Source organism: Mauremys mutica, unplaced genomic scaffold, assembly GCF_020497125.1.
Source record: "Mauremys mutica isolate MM-2020 ecotype Southern unplaced genomic scaffold, ASM2049712v1 Super-Scaffold_100036, whole genome shotgun sequence".
In the NCBI taxonomy this organism is placed as follows: domain Eukaryota; kingdom Metazoa; phylum Chordata; order Testudines; family Geoemydidae; genus Mauremys; species Mauremys mutica.
In genome coordinates, this window is record NW_025423256.1 from 6,761,781 (window position 1) to 6,775,423 (window position 13,643).

The 13,643-nt window shown below is 46.6% G+C and overlaps 1 non-coding gene across 1 annotated transcript; it reads right to left on the reverse strand.

The window, feature by feature from the left end:
• Positions 1–239: 239 nt before the first annotated feature.
• On the reverse strand, positions 240–314 carry TRNAT-AGU. Its single transcript has one exon. It is a non-coding gene; the product is annotated as a tRNA-Thr (tRNA).
• Positions 315–13,643: the final 13,329 nt, after the last annotated feature.

Below are 13,643 nucleotides of genomic sequence, written 5' to 3' on the forward strand. Positions count from 1 at the left end.
CAAGGACGTGTGGCGCAGGCTCTTGTGTTGCAGCAATTGTAGTTGAAGCAACCACCACGCTAATGTCAGTCACAGCAACCTTTTCATCAACTCCAGGCTTGTGATTTGATTCTTTCCAATGTTTCTCTCCAAAGAAACCTTTTCCTTAGCAAGCAATTACTTGGATAACAAGGGAGGTCTCTTCTGTTTCCCGGAAAGACACAGGAAAATGTGAGCAGAGGAGACAAAGCCATACAACAAGGCACCACTAGGAGTTGAACCCAGGATCTCCTGTTTACTAGACAGGTGCTTTAAGCCAGCTAAGCTATGGTGCCTGCCTCAAGAAAATACTTGCAACTGTTCCATTTGATGGTCCAGGACAACACCTGCAAATTCCAAACTACAGACATTCCCCATTTCCCTCAAGACTTGCAAGGAAGAACTGTCAGGCCAAGCCAGGATCTCCTGGTTACTAGGAAGACACTTCAGCAAACTCTTCCCAAAGATCACTATCCAGAGACCTTTAAGCAGCCACTGCAGATGTTCACTGACAAAGAGATGCCAAAATGGAGTTCTCCACTGCCTGCAGCCATCACGCTACCAGGAGTTCTGTGCACAGAGATGCCCCTGCTGGTGGGAAAGGTTTTGGTAGAGACTCTTCTGACACCACCCGTTCTCATATAGTGTTTAGCACTTTGTGTTGTGGCTTCAGCATCCACAGATGCCAGTTCAATTGGGGGACATTTTTCCTGTCTCCACGTTTGTCTAATGGCTCCTTTCAACACTTGTCACCAAAAATACCTGTTTCTTTTGCAAGCGATGTACAGCTAGGCAAAGGCAGTCTTCTCCATTTCCTCAAAAATCACCAAGCTGTGGGGAGAGGAGACACATTCAGCCAAGCTGGATGCTGAATCTCCTCTTTATTCAGCAGGTGTCTGTGAAGGACACAAATCTCCACTGTGTAGAGGTCAAGAATAGGAGTTTATTACACACAGTGATGGCGGAGTGGGCTTATTAGGCTCAGAGACACTGTTAATTAATTAATTACAATAGAATATATAGATTTTCCACGGGCAGGGGAAAGTGACAGGCTAGGCAGTTCCACACCCCAGGATAGGTTTTGCAGCAAGTCAAGATAGCACAGTAGCCAATGGTTAACAGGTCACATAATGTCTCCACCCATGGTCTCAAGTTAGCAAGTTAACATTTCATTAATACTTTGATATATTATTAGTATAAAATATATATGTTGAATTCTGATTTGAGGTCCATAGGAATGGAGCAACTCCTTTGATTGTCCAACAGGTACATTCCTAGGGGTTAAAGCAAAGAAACAGTGAAAGTATATGGCAATAAAGATTGTTTTTGGGTGTCTAACAGCAGGATTGGTCCCTGGGAAGGGAGGTGGAAGGATGCCATATCTTATACTGACGTGCCAACTTTTCATAAACTCAGGGTTCGCTCTGTGGGAAAAATGTCTCCCTACAGAAGAGACTAACACAATAGGAACAGGGATTTTTTGCTCAATCTGCAACTCTGAATAAGACACAATGATTTAGTTCTTAGCTCCAACACCTGGCAATTTGCTGACCAGGCCTATCTTAGCAAGCAAGGCTTTCTGTTTATCCAGCTTTCTCTTAACTGATCACTATTTGCTAGGCTTCTGGTTCCTTGACCATACTCTGGACTTCGGGTCTGGAAAAGAGGTGGCACAATCGATAGACCAGGTTGTTATATAAAATGCACATGGATTTTAACCTTTCACATCCAGTAATGGCAAAGTTCTTGGTTCAGGCTTGTAGCAGTGATGGAATAAACTGCAGGTTCAAATCAAGTCTCTGGAGTACATCCCCCACTGGGATGGGTCATTCAGTCATTTGTACAGAGCTTCAGTTTGTAGCAAAGTCCCTCCAGAGGTATGAAGCAGGATTGAAGACAAGATGGAGACGAGGCATCAGCCTTTTATAGTCTCTTGCCATGTGGTCTTTGCTTTCTTTGTCCCAAGGACACTCTATCCAGCACGTGGGACAGAAAAACCTTAGAGTTCTCTCCATAGGCAGGTCCCTGCTACCATGCTGAGTCACAAGGTGTATCTGCCTTCTCTCAATGGGTCGATTGTATAGCTGATGGTCCTTAATGGGCCATCAAGCAGGCTAGGCAGAACTGAACCAACTTGTCCGGGGTGTTCCACGGAAGCAGAGCACAAGTTTGAAATACAGGCAGCATAGAGCCAATATTAATAACGTCAACTACAAAAATGATACACATCTAGAGATAGCATCATTATAATCAGCCAATCAGAACCTCTCCATAGATTCCTTACACGACAACCTTTCTACAATATTGGCTGCAAATATAGAACAGTGGTCGCAATGGTGATCTATACAGTTACAGATTATGTCAATAACATCACAGGAGCTGACACGGCATCAGTGAGACTGATACTGGAATACTGCCTCCACTTTTGGTGTCCTCATTTGAAAAAGATGTTGTGAAATTGGAGCTGGGGCAGCAAAGAGCCACCAAATGTTCTGAGGGCTGGAGAAAAATGCCTTCTAGTGAGCTATTGAAAGAGCTCAACCTGTTTAGCTTATCAAAAGAAGATTGAAAGGTGAGCAGAGAAAGGCATAACAAGACCCAATGGCTGGAAGGTGAAAAGAGACAAATTCATATTACAAATGTTCAACAGTGAGGATGATTCATCACAGGAACAAGCTACCAAGGAAAGTGGTGGATTCTCCATCTCCTGATGTCATTTCATGAAGACTAGATGCCTTTCTGGAATGTGTTTGCCCCAAAAGTAGCTATTGTGTCATACAGGAGGCCTGTGATATGCAGGGGGTCAGATTAGATGCTCTAATGGTCTCTTCTGGCCATAAAGTCGACTAATTTCTGAAAAACTGAGTGTAGCATTGGGAGCAGCGTCTGATGTTTCCCTGTCTAGCCGGCTTGCTGCCTAGAACGAATGCTCCTTCAGTGGGGTGATCCACAGGGAGTAGCTCAAACCTGCAAAGTGCCTGGCCAGGGGCAGGACATTAGCACAGCGAGGGAGGGGTGTGGCAGTGACATCACAAAGGCCTTTGGCAGGACCTCAGACTATTGGTCAAAGACTATTGGTGGGGAGGTGGTGACCTCACAGAGAGATGCTGACATCAGCCAGGCAGGACAGGGGCGAGGGACCAGGGAAACCTCAGAGACCCCTGTGGCTTTGCTGCAGCAAGTCTCCTTCTCCAGGTCTCTCTTTGAGGACTGAGGGAGTATTCGGGTTCACGGACGTGAGCGCCAGGAGGAACCTTTCGAGTTTTCTCCTTCCCTTTTAGTGATTTTACTGGAAAACAGCCGTCCCTGTTTAGAAGGTAAGAGCCTGCTGGAGGTTTGAAACCTGTTCAGTCTGATCCATCTGGTGAGAGTTGAATTCTAGAGATGGAAGACACGAGCTTAAGGAGGCAGAATTTTATTGCACACTTGGGATTTTGTCCCTTAGAATCACTGGGGACATTGGGGTTTGTCCTTTTTGTTTCCTCCATCCCTCCCTCCCTCCTTTCTCTTCGTCTCTTGCTTCTTTTGTCCTTTCTCCTGTTCCCCTCCCAACATCAGGGGTTTTTCTCCTGCTGATAACAGCTCACGTTAACTGTTCACTCTCGTTATAGTGTGTATGGCAACACCCATTTTTTTCATGTTCTCTGTGTGTATATATATCTTCCTACTGTATTTTTAACTCCATGCATCCGATGAAGTGGGCTGTAGCCCACAAAAGCTTATGCTTAAATAAATTTGTAGTCTCTAAGGTGCCATATGTTCTCCTTGTTCTTTTTGCAGATAAATTAATGGAAGTTATGTCCATTAATGGATATTAATCAGGATGGGTAAGGAATGGTGTCCCTAGCCTCTGTTTGTCAGAGGGTGGAGATGGCTGGCAGGAGAGAGATCACTTGATCATTACCTGTTAGGTTCACTCCCTCTGGGGCACCTGGCATTGGCCACTGTTGGCAGATAGGATATGGGGTTGGATGGACCTTTGGTCTGACCCAGTATGGCCGTTCTTATGTTCTTTTAAAGGGAGGGCAAAGTCCTCTGGCACAGTTTCTGTAGTGTAGTGATTATCACATTTCCCTAACACGCAAAAGGTCCTTGGTTTGAAACCAGGCAGAAACCTGATGGCTTCCTTTTCCCAGCTCCTAGTGGCCTGTCCCTGCTGTTGTAGGAGCAGCAGTGATTTCTATGCTCAATAGGTCTGTTATACTTCCCCTGCTCCCACTTTTGTCTCCTCTCCCTCTCTGAATACCTGTGAAGTGGCTTTCCCCCTCCCCCTCCCGCTCCCTCCTGCAATGCTTGTGGGATGAAGGGGCTGGTTGAACAGCTGGAAGATCAGAAGAGCTCCTAGATAGACAAGGTGTCTGGGACTCTAATTAGGCAGCGATCACACACCCAGAGCATGGACATTGCCCAAGGTGGAGTGTGACCCACCAGATGCAGCCAAGTCATCTCTAGTCGCAGGCCATGAGGAGCAGGTCCTTAAAAGGGGAAGGGGCCCTGTGCTCAGGGGTCACTCACAAGCTTGTACCTCCAATGAATGCCCTTCGCCCCGACCGCCTGGCCAGTGGTTCGCTGCGTTACATTTCATTGTGCCTCGGGAAGACTTACCCTCATCACACCGTCCATCGCGGCGCTGGGGGACACTTACCTGGCAGAATCCTGACATCTCCAGTGCCGAGCCAGTCCTGGGAGTGTGAGTATGTGTGTGTGAGTGTGACACCCGCCTTCTTTTGAGTTTAGCTGTCAGTATAACAAACGTGCTGCTTTCTGCCAAACTCTGGTGGGTCATTAGTCCTCCCTACGCTGACTAGCTGGCCCTATTTCGGGTAACACCTGCGATAACCCCAACCCCTGCAGGACAGAGGGTGGTGAAATGAGCTGAGAAAGAGCCTTGGCCTCAGCAGGGGAAAGCTAGAGGATCTGGGCCAGTCACCTTTTGGAGCCTTGTGGCTTGGTCTCCTCTGCCCTGGGAGGTTGGCTGGTGGAGGCCGGCTCTTCCTACTGGCCTCCTCTGCGTGACTTGCCAAAGGAGGAAGTGAGGCAGGAATGGGGCAAAAGAGGAAAGTCGAGCTGAGGAAGGCATGGCAGAAGCTAAGCGCCTCAGTGCGGCTAAGTGGGGTGACTAGAGCATCACCATTCGTTCTGCAAAGCCGGGGGAGGTGCGGTTGGCTGCTGGGAGGCAGAATCCTGTGCTCTGTTCCTTCCTGGGGATCCTCTCTCCCTTCCTGGAGATCAAGGTCATGAAGCCTCTGCCTTGCCTCCTGAGTCTGAATTAACGTCCCATTTCCCATGATCTGCTCGAAAGAAACAAATGTTTCTAACCCAGGTGAGCGGTGTTAATTCAGCTGGAATCCTTCACCCACATTCCTTAGGAGATACAGACTCTCTGTGACACGGACTGACTGGGGTTCATCTCTGCATGTCCCCAATGGGGAAGGAAAGACACTGAGGGGGAAGGAAGAAGATGGACAGAAGGAGTCAAATGGGGCTAGACCAGAATAGGACATTTTCTGCTTGTTAAAAATGTACTAGACTCTAATTGCTTAAAACAAAACAAAAACCCACCAGCTTCTGTTTGAACCATCAGCTTTTCACAGAGCAGCCAAAGTGGTGAAGCACAGACACACATAACCACCTACAGCCCAAGTTTGTCTAAGAAGCACCTATAGTGGCTCATGCAGGGGGAAATACAGCTGTGGGTGTGAGTTCAAGCCTCACCCAGAGCGTTGGTTTTCATTAGCCAGGTAGGTTCCCCCACTTGCTTTGCCCAATTCACACGGAAAGTGCCATACAAGGGTGATGAGAGTAAATTCTAAACTCTGAAATGCGGTGGTTGGCCCAGAGATTGGGATAAGGGGTTTGAAGAGAAAAAGCTCTAAGAGTATAAAACCAGACAGTCTCCAGGGGCAGGTTTGGTACAACGCCTCAACAGGGAGCCATTTGCGGGAGGGGGTTTCACTCCCTCTGTTCAATGTCCTGAGAGGTATTTTAAGGTGAAGATAACGCCATGGCTAACAGGTGACTGGCATGTCCTGGGTTAAAGAAAGGGACCTGGGTTAATAGTCGGAAGATTTGTGTTACCGTCACTGTCTGACCCCCCTTCAGTGTGGAGCAGGTTTGTACATTGCTGTGTGGAACGCAGACTCCTGCAGAGCAGGGGCAGCTGTTTCCATGGCAGAGAGCCTGGCACTTAGGAGACTTTCTTGAGTTGCTGTTTTGAAGCAATTCAATAAAATAACGGTGGAGCTACACTGTCCAGTCCAAAATTTCAGCCCTCTAGTGCAAAAATGCTATTTTAGGATCTAAACAGGAGGCTTTCAGTGCTAGGACACCTGACCCAAGAGCTCAGAAGGGGGTGTAAGAGCTGCTGACTCTGAGGGTCCCGGGCTAAATCCACTTACGGGGGAAGTGTTTTGATTTATTTGATTGATAATGAGCACCAGCTACCAGGGGAGAAGCCCTGGGAGTCGCTGCCACTCCAGCTGCGGCCCCCTTCCCCCCCCCGCCGAATTCTGCCTAGGGCGCCAGAAACCCTGGCACCGCTCCTGGCTGTTCTAACTGCTGTTATGAAAGAGACGATCTTTCAGGCTACACAGAACTGAAGAAGGGTGCTGGGTTATCTCCACAGCTTGTCTCTTTCACCAACAGAGGTTGGTCCTCTGCAAGCTCTTACCCTCACCCGCCTTGTCTCTCTTGAATAGCGTAGCTGGAGTCGAAGTATCTTAGATCGATTTACCTCTCGTCCTCACAGCGCAGGATTGACGTCTGCGGCTCCCCCTGTCAACTCCGCTACCGCCGTTCGCACTGGTGGAGTTCTGGAGTCGACAGGAGCACTTTCGGGGATCGATATATCACGTCTAGATGAGATGCGATATAACGATCCATGAGAAATCAATCGCTACCTGCCGATACAGCGGGTAGTCTAGATGTACCCACAAAGCGAAGAACACATGTTCCATGATTTCATAGGGCAGAGTTTTATGCAATAGGGAACTTGCCCTGTGTGAATTTGACAGGTGGATCAACATAGAGACACATTGTGACCCTTCTCAGGGAGCTGAGGGCTGTGAGTCTCTTGTTGCCACCTATAATAATAATAATTAGAGATATACCAATCTCCTAGAACGGGAAGGGACCTTGAAAGGTCACTGAGTCCAGCCACCTGCCTTCACTAGCAGGACCAATTGTTGCCCCAGATCCCTATGTAGCCCCCTCAAGGATTGAACTCACAACCCTGGGTTTAACAGGCCAATGCTCAAACCACTGAGCTATCCCTCCCCCTGACCTATCACTAGGAAGAGGGAGTTTTCCATTTGGATGTTAGTGACCAAACTCACCAGCCTGCTGGAACTCAAGCACCCTCCTCTGAGCTACAGCAGCCACTCTAACCCCTGAGTTCCTTCAATGTGTCCCCCTCTGGGGTCCAGCCCGGATCATCAGATACTCGGTGAAATCCCAGATCCTCTCTTCCCCAAGTATCTCAGGTTACTAGTTTTACTGTGGACCATTGCTACTGTATCTCACACAGCACCTGAGTACAGTTATCGATCAAGCAAAAAATGTATTTAACAACGGATAGAGATTTAAACAAACAAACATGAGTGATGGAAACCAACTGTTACCACTAAACAAAGGCAGAAAGTGATAGAATAGAAAGGCCAGCACAAAAAACAAACAGAGAGAGGAACAATAAGATACTAAAAGGACAATGGTTGGAACTCTCCATTTCTCTCAGTCTTTGGATTGATGGGTACTAGAGCTGTAGCAACAGTTGAGGAACCAGGGTAAATTAAATCAAATTAACTTTTCAAGATTAGCCATCATTTCCTGTATGACTAACAAAACACAAAAAAAGACAACTTTCAGTTTTCCAAAATAATTCAGATTATCACACAGTCTCTTACTCTTTAACCAATAACTTCACCTATTATTTCATTTTCATTGGTAACAATAACATATTCAAAGATCACAAATTCTTGTCATATATGTTAGTTTTATTTTAATCCCCATTGCCAACAACTGAACCCTGGTTCTTATTGTGGTTTGTCCCAACGTAGGTCCCAACCACTTCTGTGAGTTCATATATCTCAGGATCTTCTGCCATATGTGTTGGTAGAAGGAGTCTTCTATGTCGGAATGTTTGCATCATGGAGAAAAATACCTCTCTTTTCACACTTTTTAATCTTTCAAAGTAGGAGGAGGTAGAGAAGTAATGTAAATGCATAAAACAAAAGAGAAACCTCTCTGGTCTACACTAAAGACATTTATCGGGATAACTATATTGCTTAGGGGTGTGAAAAATCCACACAGCTGAGGAAGGTAGTTACACAGCCCTAACCCCCTGTGTAGATAGTGCTACATGAGCAGGAGAGCTTCTCCTGCCAACATAGCCACCGCCGCTTGCGGGGGCTGGACTAATCAAGTCTGATGGGAAAAATCTCTCCCACTGGCTTGGAGCATCTGTTATAGCAGTGCTACAGCAGCACAGCTACATTGGTGCAGCTGTGCCAACATCAGCTTAATTGTGTAGCCACAGCGTCAGACACAAAACCATAGAATCAGGACTCAACATGTGTGTATCCGGAAGTCTGAAACTGGAGGCTGACAAATTCATTGCCTCATTGGTTACCATCATTTCTACAGCCTGAAAGTCCTTGTTACCCAACCAGGCAGCCAGTTTGGGATCCACAGGGAAGGACTGTCCTATGAAGCACTCTCTCTTTGCATCAAAATAGTGAAGGATGACTGTTCTCAGGGTACGTCTACACTACGGGATTATTCCGAATTTGCATAAACCGGTTTTGTAAAACAGAATTTATAAAATCGGGTGGAGCGTGGCCATACTAAGCACATTAAATCGGTGGTGTGCGTCCATGGTCCGTGGCTAGCATCGATTTCTGGAGCGTTGCACTGTGGGTAGCTATTCCCTAGCTATCCCATAGTTCCCGCAGCCTCCCCCGCCCCTTGGAACTTCCGGGTTGAGATCCCAGTGCCTGATGGGGCAAAAATCATTGTCGCGGGTGGTTCTGGGTAAATGTCGTCAGTCACTCCTTCGTCTGGGAAAGCAACGGCAGACAAGCATTTCGCGCCTTTTTCCCCTGGATTGCCCTGGCAGATGCCATAGCATGGCAATCATGGAGCTTGTTTTGCCGTTTGTGACTCTCACCGTATGTGTACTAGATGCCGCTCACAGAGGCGATTCAGCAGCGCTACACAGAAGCATGCTTTTGCTTTTGCATGACAGCAGAGATGGCTACTAGCCATATTGCACCATCCAAACCCTTCCATAAATTGGAACTGAGGATGATCATGGCTACCAGTCCTTTTGTACCATTTGCTGCTAGTGCCCCTGGCCAATCAGCCAGGGGCGCAAAAGCCAAGATTGGTTACTAGCCATATTGCACCTTCCATCATTTTGTACCATTAGCTGCTGTCATAAGTGCCCCTGGCCGATCAGCCAGGGGCGCAAAAGCAAAAATTGGGAATGACTCCCTGAGTCAATTCCTCCTTTTTGGTATCTAAAAATAGAATCAGTGCTGCCTAATATAGGCAAGTGTGCTAGAGAACCACCGTATCATAGAACCAGAGAACACAGCTGCTCTGTGTCAGAGCCTGCAGAAATTATTATCTGTATGCTATTCACAGGGGGTGCTCCTGTAACAACCCCACCTGTTGATTCCGTTCTTCCCCCAGCCTTTCTTGGCTACCGTAGCATTGTCCCCCCACTTGTGTGATGAATTAATAAAGAATGCAGGAATAAGACACACTGACTTGTTAGTGAGAAATGAGTGGAAGGCAGCCTCCAGCTGCTATGATAGTCCAGACAGGACATTAAGCAGTGTGTAGGAGAGAAGCCCAGCATCCCACTGCTAGTCCAGGGGCAACTGAATCTTTTCTTTACACATGAAGGGTGGGGGCTGATGGAGCTCAGCCCCCTGTTGCTATGATGAGGATGGTTACCAGCCATATTGCACCATCCATCCACCAGAAAAAATTAGGGCCAATAGGCTGATGACAAGGACGGTTACCAGTCCTTTTGTACCATCAGCTGAGGCTGATGATGAGGATGGATTTCCATGTTTTTGTACGATCAGCTTATGCTGATGATGAGGATGGATTTCCATCATATTGTACCATCAGCCGCCCATGGCGGGGGGGGGGAGCAAGGATGTTGGTGTTGAGTGCTGCACTATCGCGTCTATCTGCAGCATTCAGTAAAGATAGGGTGACATGTAAAAGAGTCAGAGGATTGTTTTACCTTTCGCTTCTGGGGGTGGGTGGGGGGTGGGTGAGTAGATTGCCAAGCTATGCCCTGACCCGCGGACACTGTGTTTGACCCTAGAAGCATTTGGAGCTCAGCCAAGAATGCAAATAATTTTCGGAGGCTGCAGGAACTGTGGGATAGCTTCAGTCCTCCAGTCCATGCGCATCCATTTGATTCTTTGGCTTTCCGTTACGCTTGTCACGCTGCAGTGCACTGAGTCCCTGCTATGGCGTCTGTCTGGAGATTTTTAAAAAAGGATTCTGAATTTCATCTTCTGTAACGGAGCGCTGATAGAACGGATTTGCCTGCCCTTACAGCGATCACATCCGCATGGTCCATGCGGGAGCTCTTTTTTTATTTTGATTTCGGACTGCATCGCCACCCGTGCTGATCGGAGCTCCACGCTGGGCAAACAGGAAATATTCAAAAGTTCGCGGGGCTTTTCCTGTTTACCTGACCACTGCATCCGAGTTCAGATTGCAGTCCAGAGCGGTCACTGGTGCACTGTGGGATAGCTCCCGGAGGCCAATACCGTCGATCAGCGTCCACACTAACCCTAATCCGATATGTTAATACCGATACTAGCGTTACTCCTCTCGTTAGGGAGGAGTACAGAAACCGGTTTAAAGAGCCATTAAAATCGATATAAGGTGCCTCCTAGTGTGGACGGTTTTGGCGTTAAATCGGTTTTATGCTCCTAAAACCGATTTAAACGCCTAGTGTAGACCAGGCCTCAATCTAACCCTGGCATACTTTGGAAGTGTAATCAGTGACACTGAACTAGGAAGTGGAATTGTACAAACAATTTTCCTTGGGTCACCATAGCTTCCTTTACTGGGGTGGAAACCAAGAACTGGGTGTGGACTCTTTCAACTTCAGCTCTTTCTAAATCCTTGGTCTTGGATAGGGTAAATTTACAGTTCTCTGAAGTAGAATCCTTTACAAAACCACTTAAAATCTCAGCAGTGTTAATGAGGAATGGCTTCCTGAAACATGCCCAGCTTTTCTTTAATTCGGTGGCACAGGTTCCAGGGAAGGGACTGGATACAGGCCTGGATCAGAATCTTCGTTAGTTACCAGAGCTGGAGATTCTATTAAAAAATGGCTATTTTTCTGAAGCTATTAAATTTTCAACACTGGTTTCATTTTATACACATCTTTAGCACCTACAAACGATAAATTCGACAAAAACTCCACTTCCATTTCCTCAACATCTGTGTCATGAAGGGCTGCATCTCCCATACTATAGGATTAGCTAGGAGAGATCTTCAGTGGGGCCTGGGTTACAAATGCTTTGAGAACCAAACACATGGGTATTTTGCCTAGTTCAAAACCACTTACCATGGAATTCTCTTCCCAGATCATTGGAGACAATATTGCCTTAAACAACTGAAATACACTGTGATCAGATGCACTTCCTTCAGTTAGTTGGGGTTCTGCTGTTGTTCACCATTTCCGAGTGGAGATTTTAAATCACTGCTGTTTCTTTGTTAGCCTGTCCAGTAAATTAGAGAGTTCTCTCCTGTTGATAGAACTGCACTTCAGCTTCCACCATGTCATAATGGAAGATGGGGAAAAAGCAAAGCTGAAATCATAAATGAGGACTTTAGCAAAGGGTCATTGTCTTAAATTCTTCAATAAATCTGAGCTACATCCTATCAAACTGAACTAATATCCAATTGGGTGACCAAACAGCCTTCAGGAAAGATAGAAACCCACATCACAGAGAGAGAATACATTACAAAGAAAGTGTCAAGTGAAATTCCAGAGCAGGTTACATCTGATTATTCAGAATCGGGACAAGAGATTCTCCCACCACACTGTCCTCTGATCCATTCAAACCTGCTTCCCTGATACCTGTCTCAATAGTCAGTTATGTTATTTACAACATTTTTAGTATCCTAGCATTCCCATAATGAGGGAAAAACAGCCCTCTTGCCAGAAGTGGCTTTACAATAGATGGAACCTGGAATTTAAACTCTAAATGATCACACTGTATTTGGGATCCATTTGAATTCCCCTCCCAGGTCTTTGACAGTTTCATCTCCAGTCATAGCGACTCTGATATAGGATTAAAGAAGTCAAAACATCATCTGCAAGCACAGACAACGGAGAATGCTTCATCCCATGACACTTATGAAGTGGATGGATAGAATGTGATGAAGATAAACTCTGCCTGGCTTAGGCAAAAGGTAAGAGTTCTGCAGTGAAGGGGAAGGAGGGAATCTCTGAGTCACCTCATCTCCTTCCAGTGTCACAGAAGCTGTAATTATACTTTTTTCCTGCCCCTGCTCCTCTTCATTTACATATAATTTGAAAAATTCCCAATGTAACTGCTCTTCAGCACAACCCAGAGCAACGTGAGAACAACTGGCAAGGATACAATCTGTATCACTGGTGACTCTAACAATAACTTTGCAATAGGAGGAATGGTATAAACGTGATGCTCCCTGGTTCCTCATAGGAAGGGCACACTCCAGTTACTTGTGGGACAATAGAAAGGACAAATAGGTCCATCTCAAAAGAGGGCGAACTGCAAAAGGCAAAAATGGGCCACTCATCTGGACAAGCTGAGGGATAACGGTGGTGTAAACAGTTCAAAGAGCTTTAAAAGTTACTATGTGGGAATCAGGAAAAGTATTAAAGAAAAGAAAGTCTTGATAGCCCTAGAGATTTTTACAATGTTTATCTCCCTTGCAGATTCTCTGATGGCTAACAAGGGTTGAGCTGCGATTGAAGGTTTTCCCACACAAACTGCATTCATAGGGCCTGTCCCCTGTGTGGATTCTCTGATGGGTAATAAGGTTTGAGCAGTGATTGAAGGTTTTCCCGCACTCACTGCATTCATAGGGCCTGTCCCCTGTGTGGATTCTCTGATGAGCAGGAAGGGCTGATCTTTGAGTGAACGTTTTCCCACACTCACTGCATACATAGGGCCTGTCCCCTGTGTGGGTTGTTTGATGACTAATAAGGTGCGAGCTGCGATTGAACGTTTTCCCACACTCACTGCATTCATAGGGTCTTTCCCCCGTGTGGATCCTCTGATGTCTAGAAAGGTCTGATCTGTAAGTGAAAATTTTCCCACACTCACGGCATTCATAGGGCCTCTCCCCTGTGTGCATTCTCTGATGTCTAGAAAGGCCTGACCTGTAAGTGAAGCTTTTCCCACACTCACGGCATTCATAGGGCCTCTCCCCTGTGTGGATTCTCTGATGTTGAGAAAGGTCTGAGCTGCTAGTGAAGCATTTTCCACACTCACGGCATTCATAGGGCCTCTCTCCTCTGTGGATTGTTTGATGCCTAATAAGGTGCGAACTGCGATTGAAGGTTTTCCCGCACTCACGGCATTCATAGGGTCTTTCCC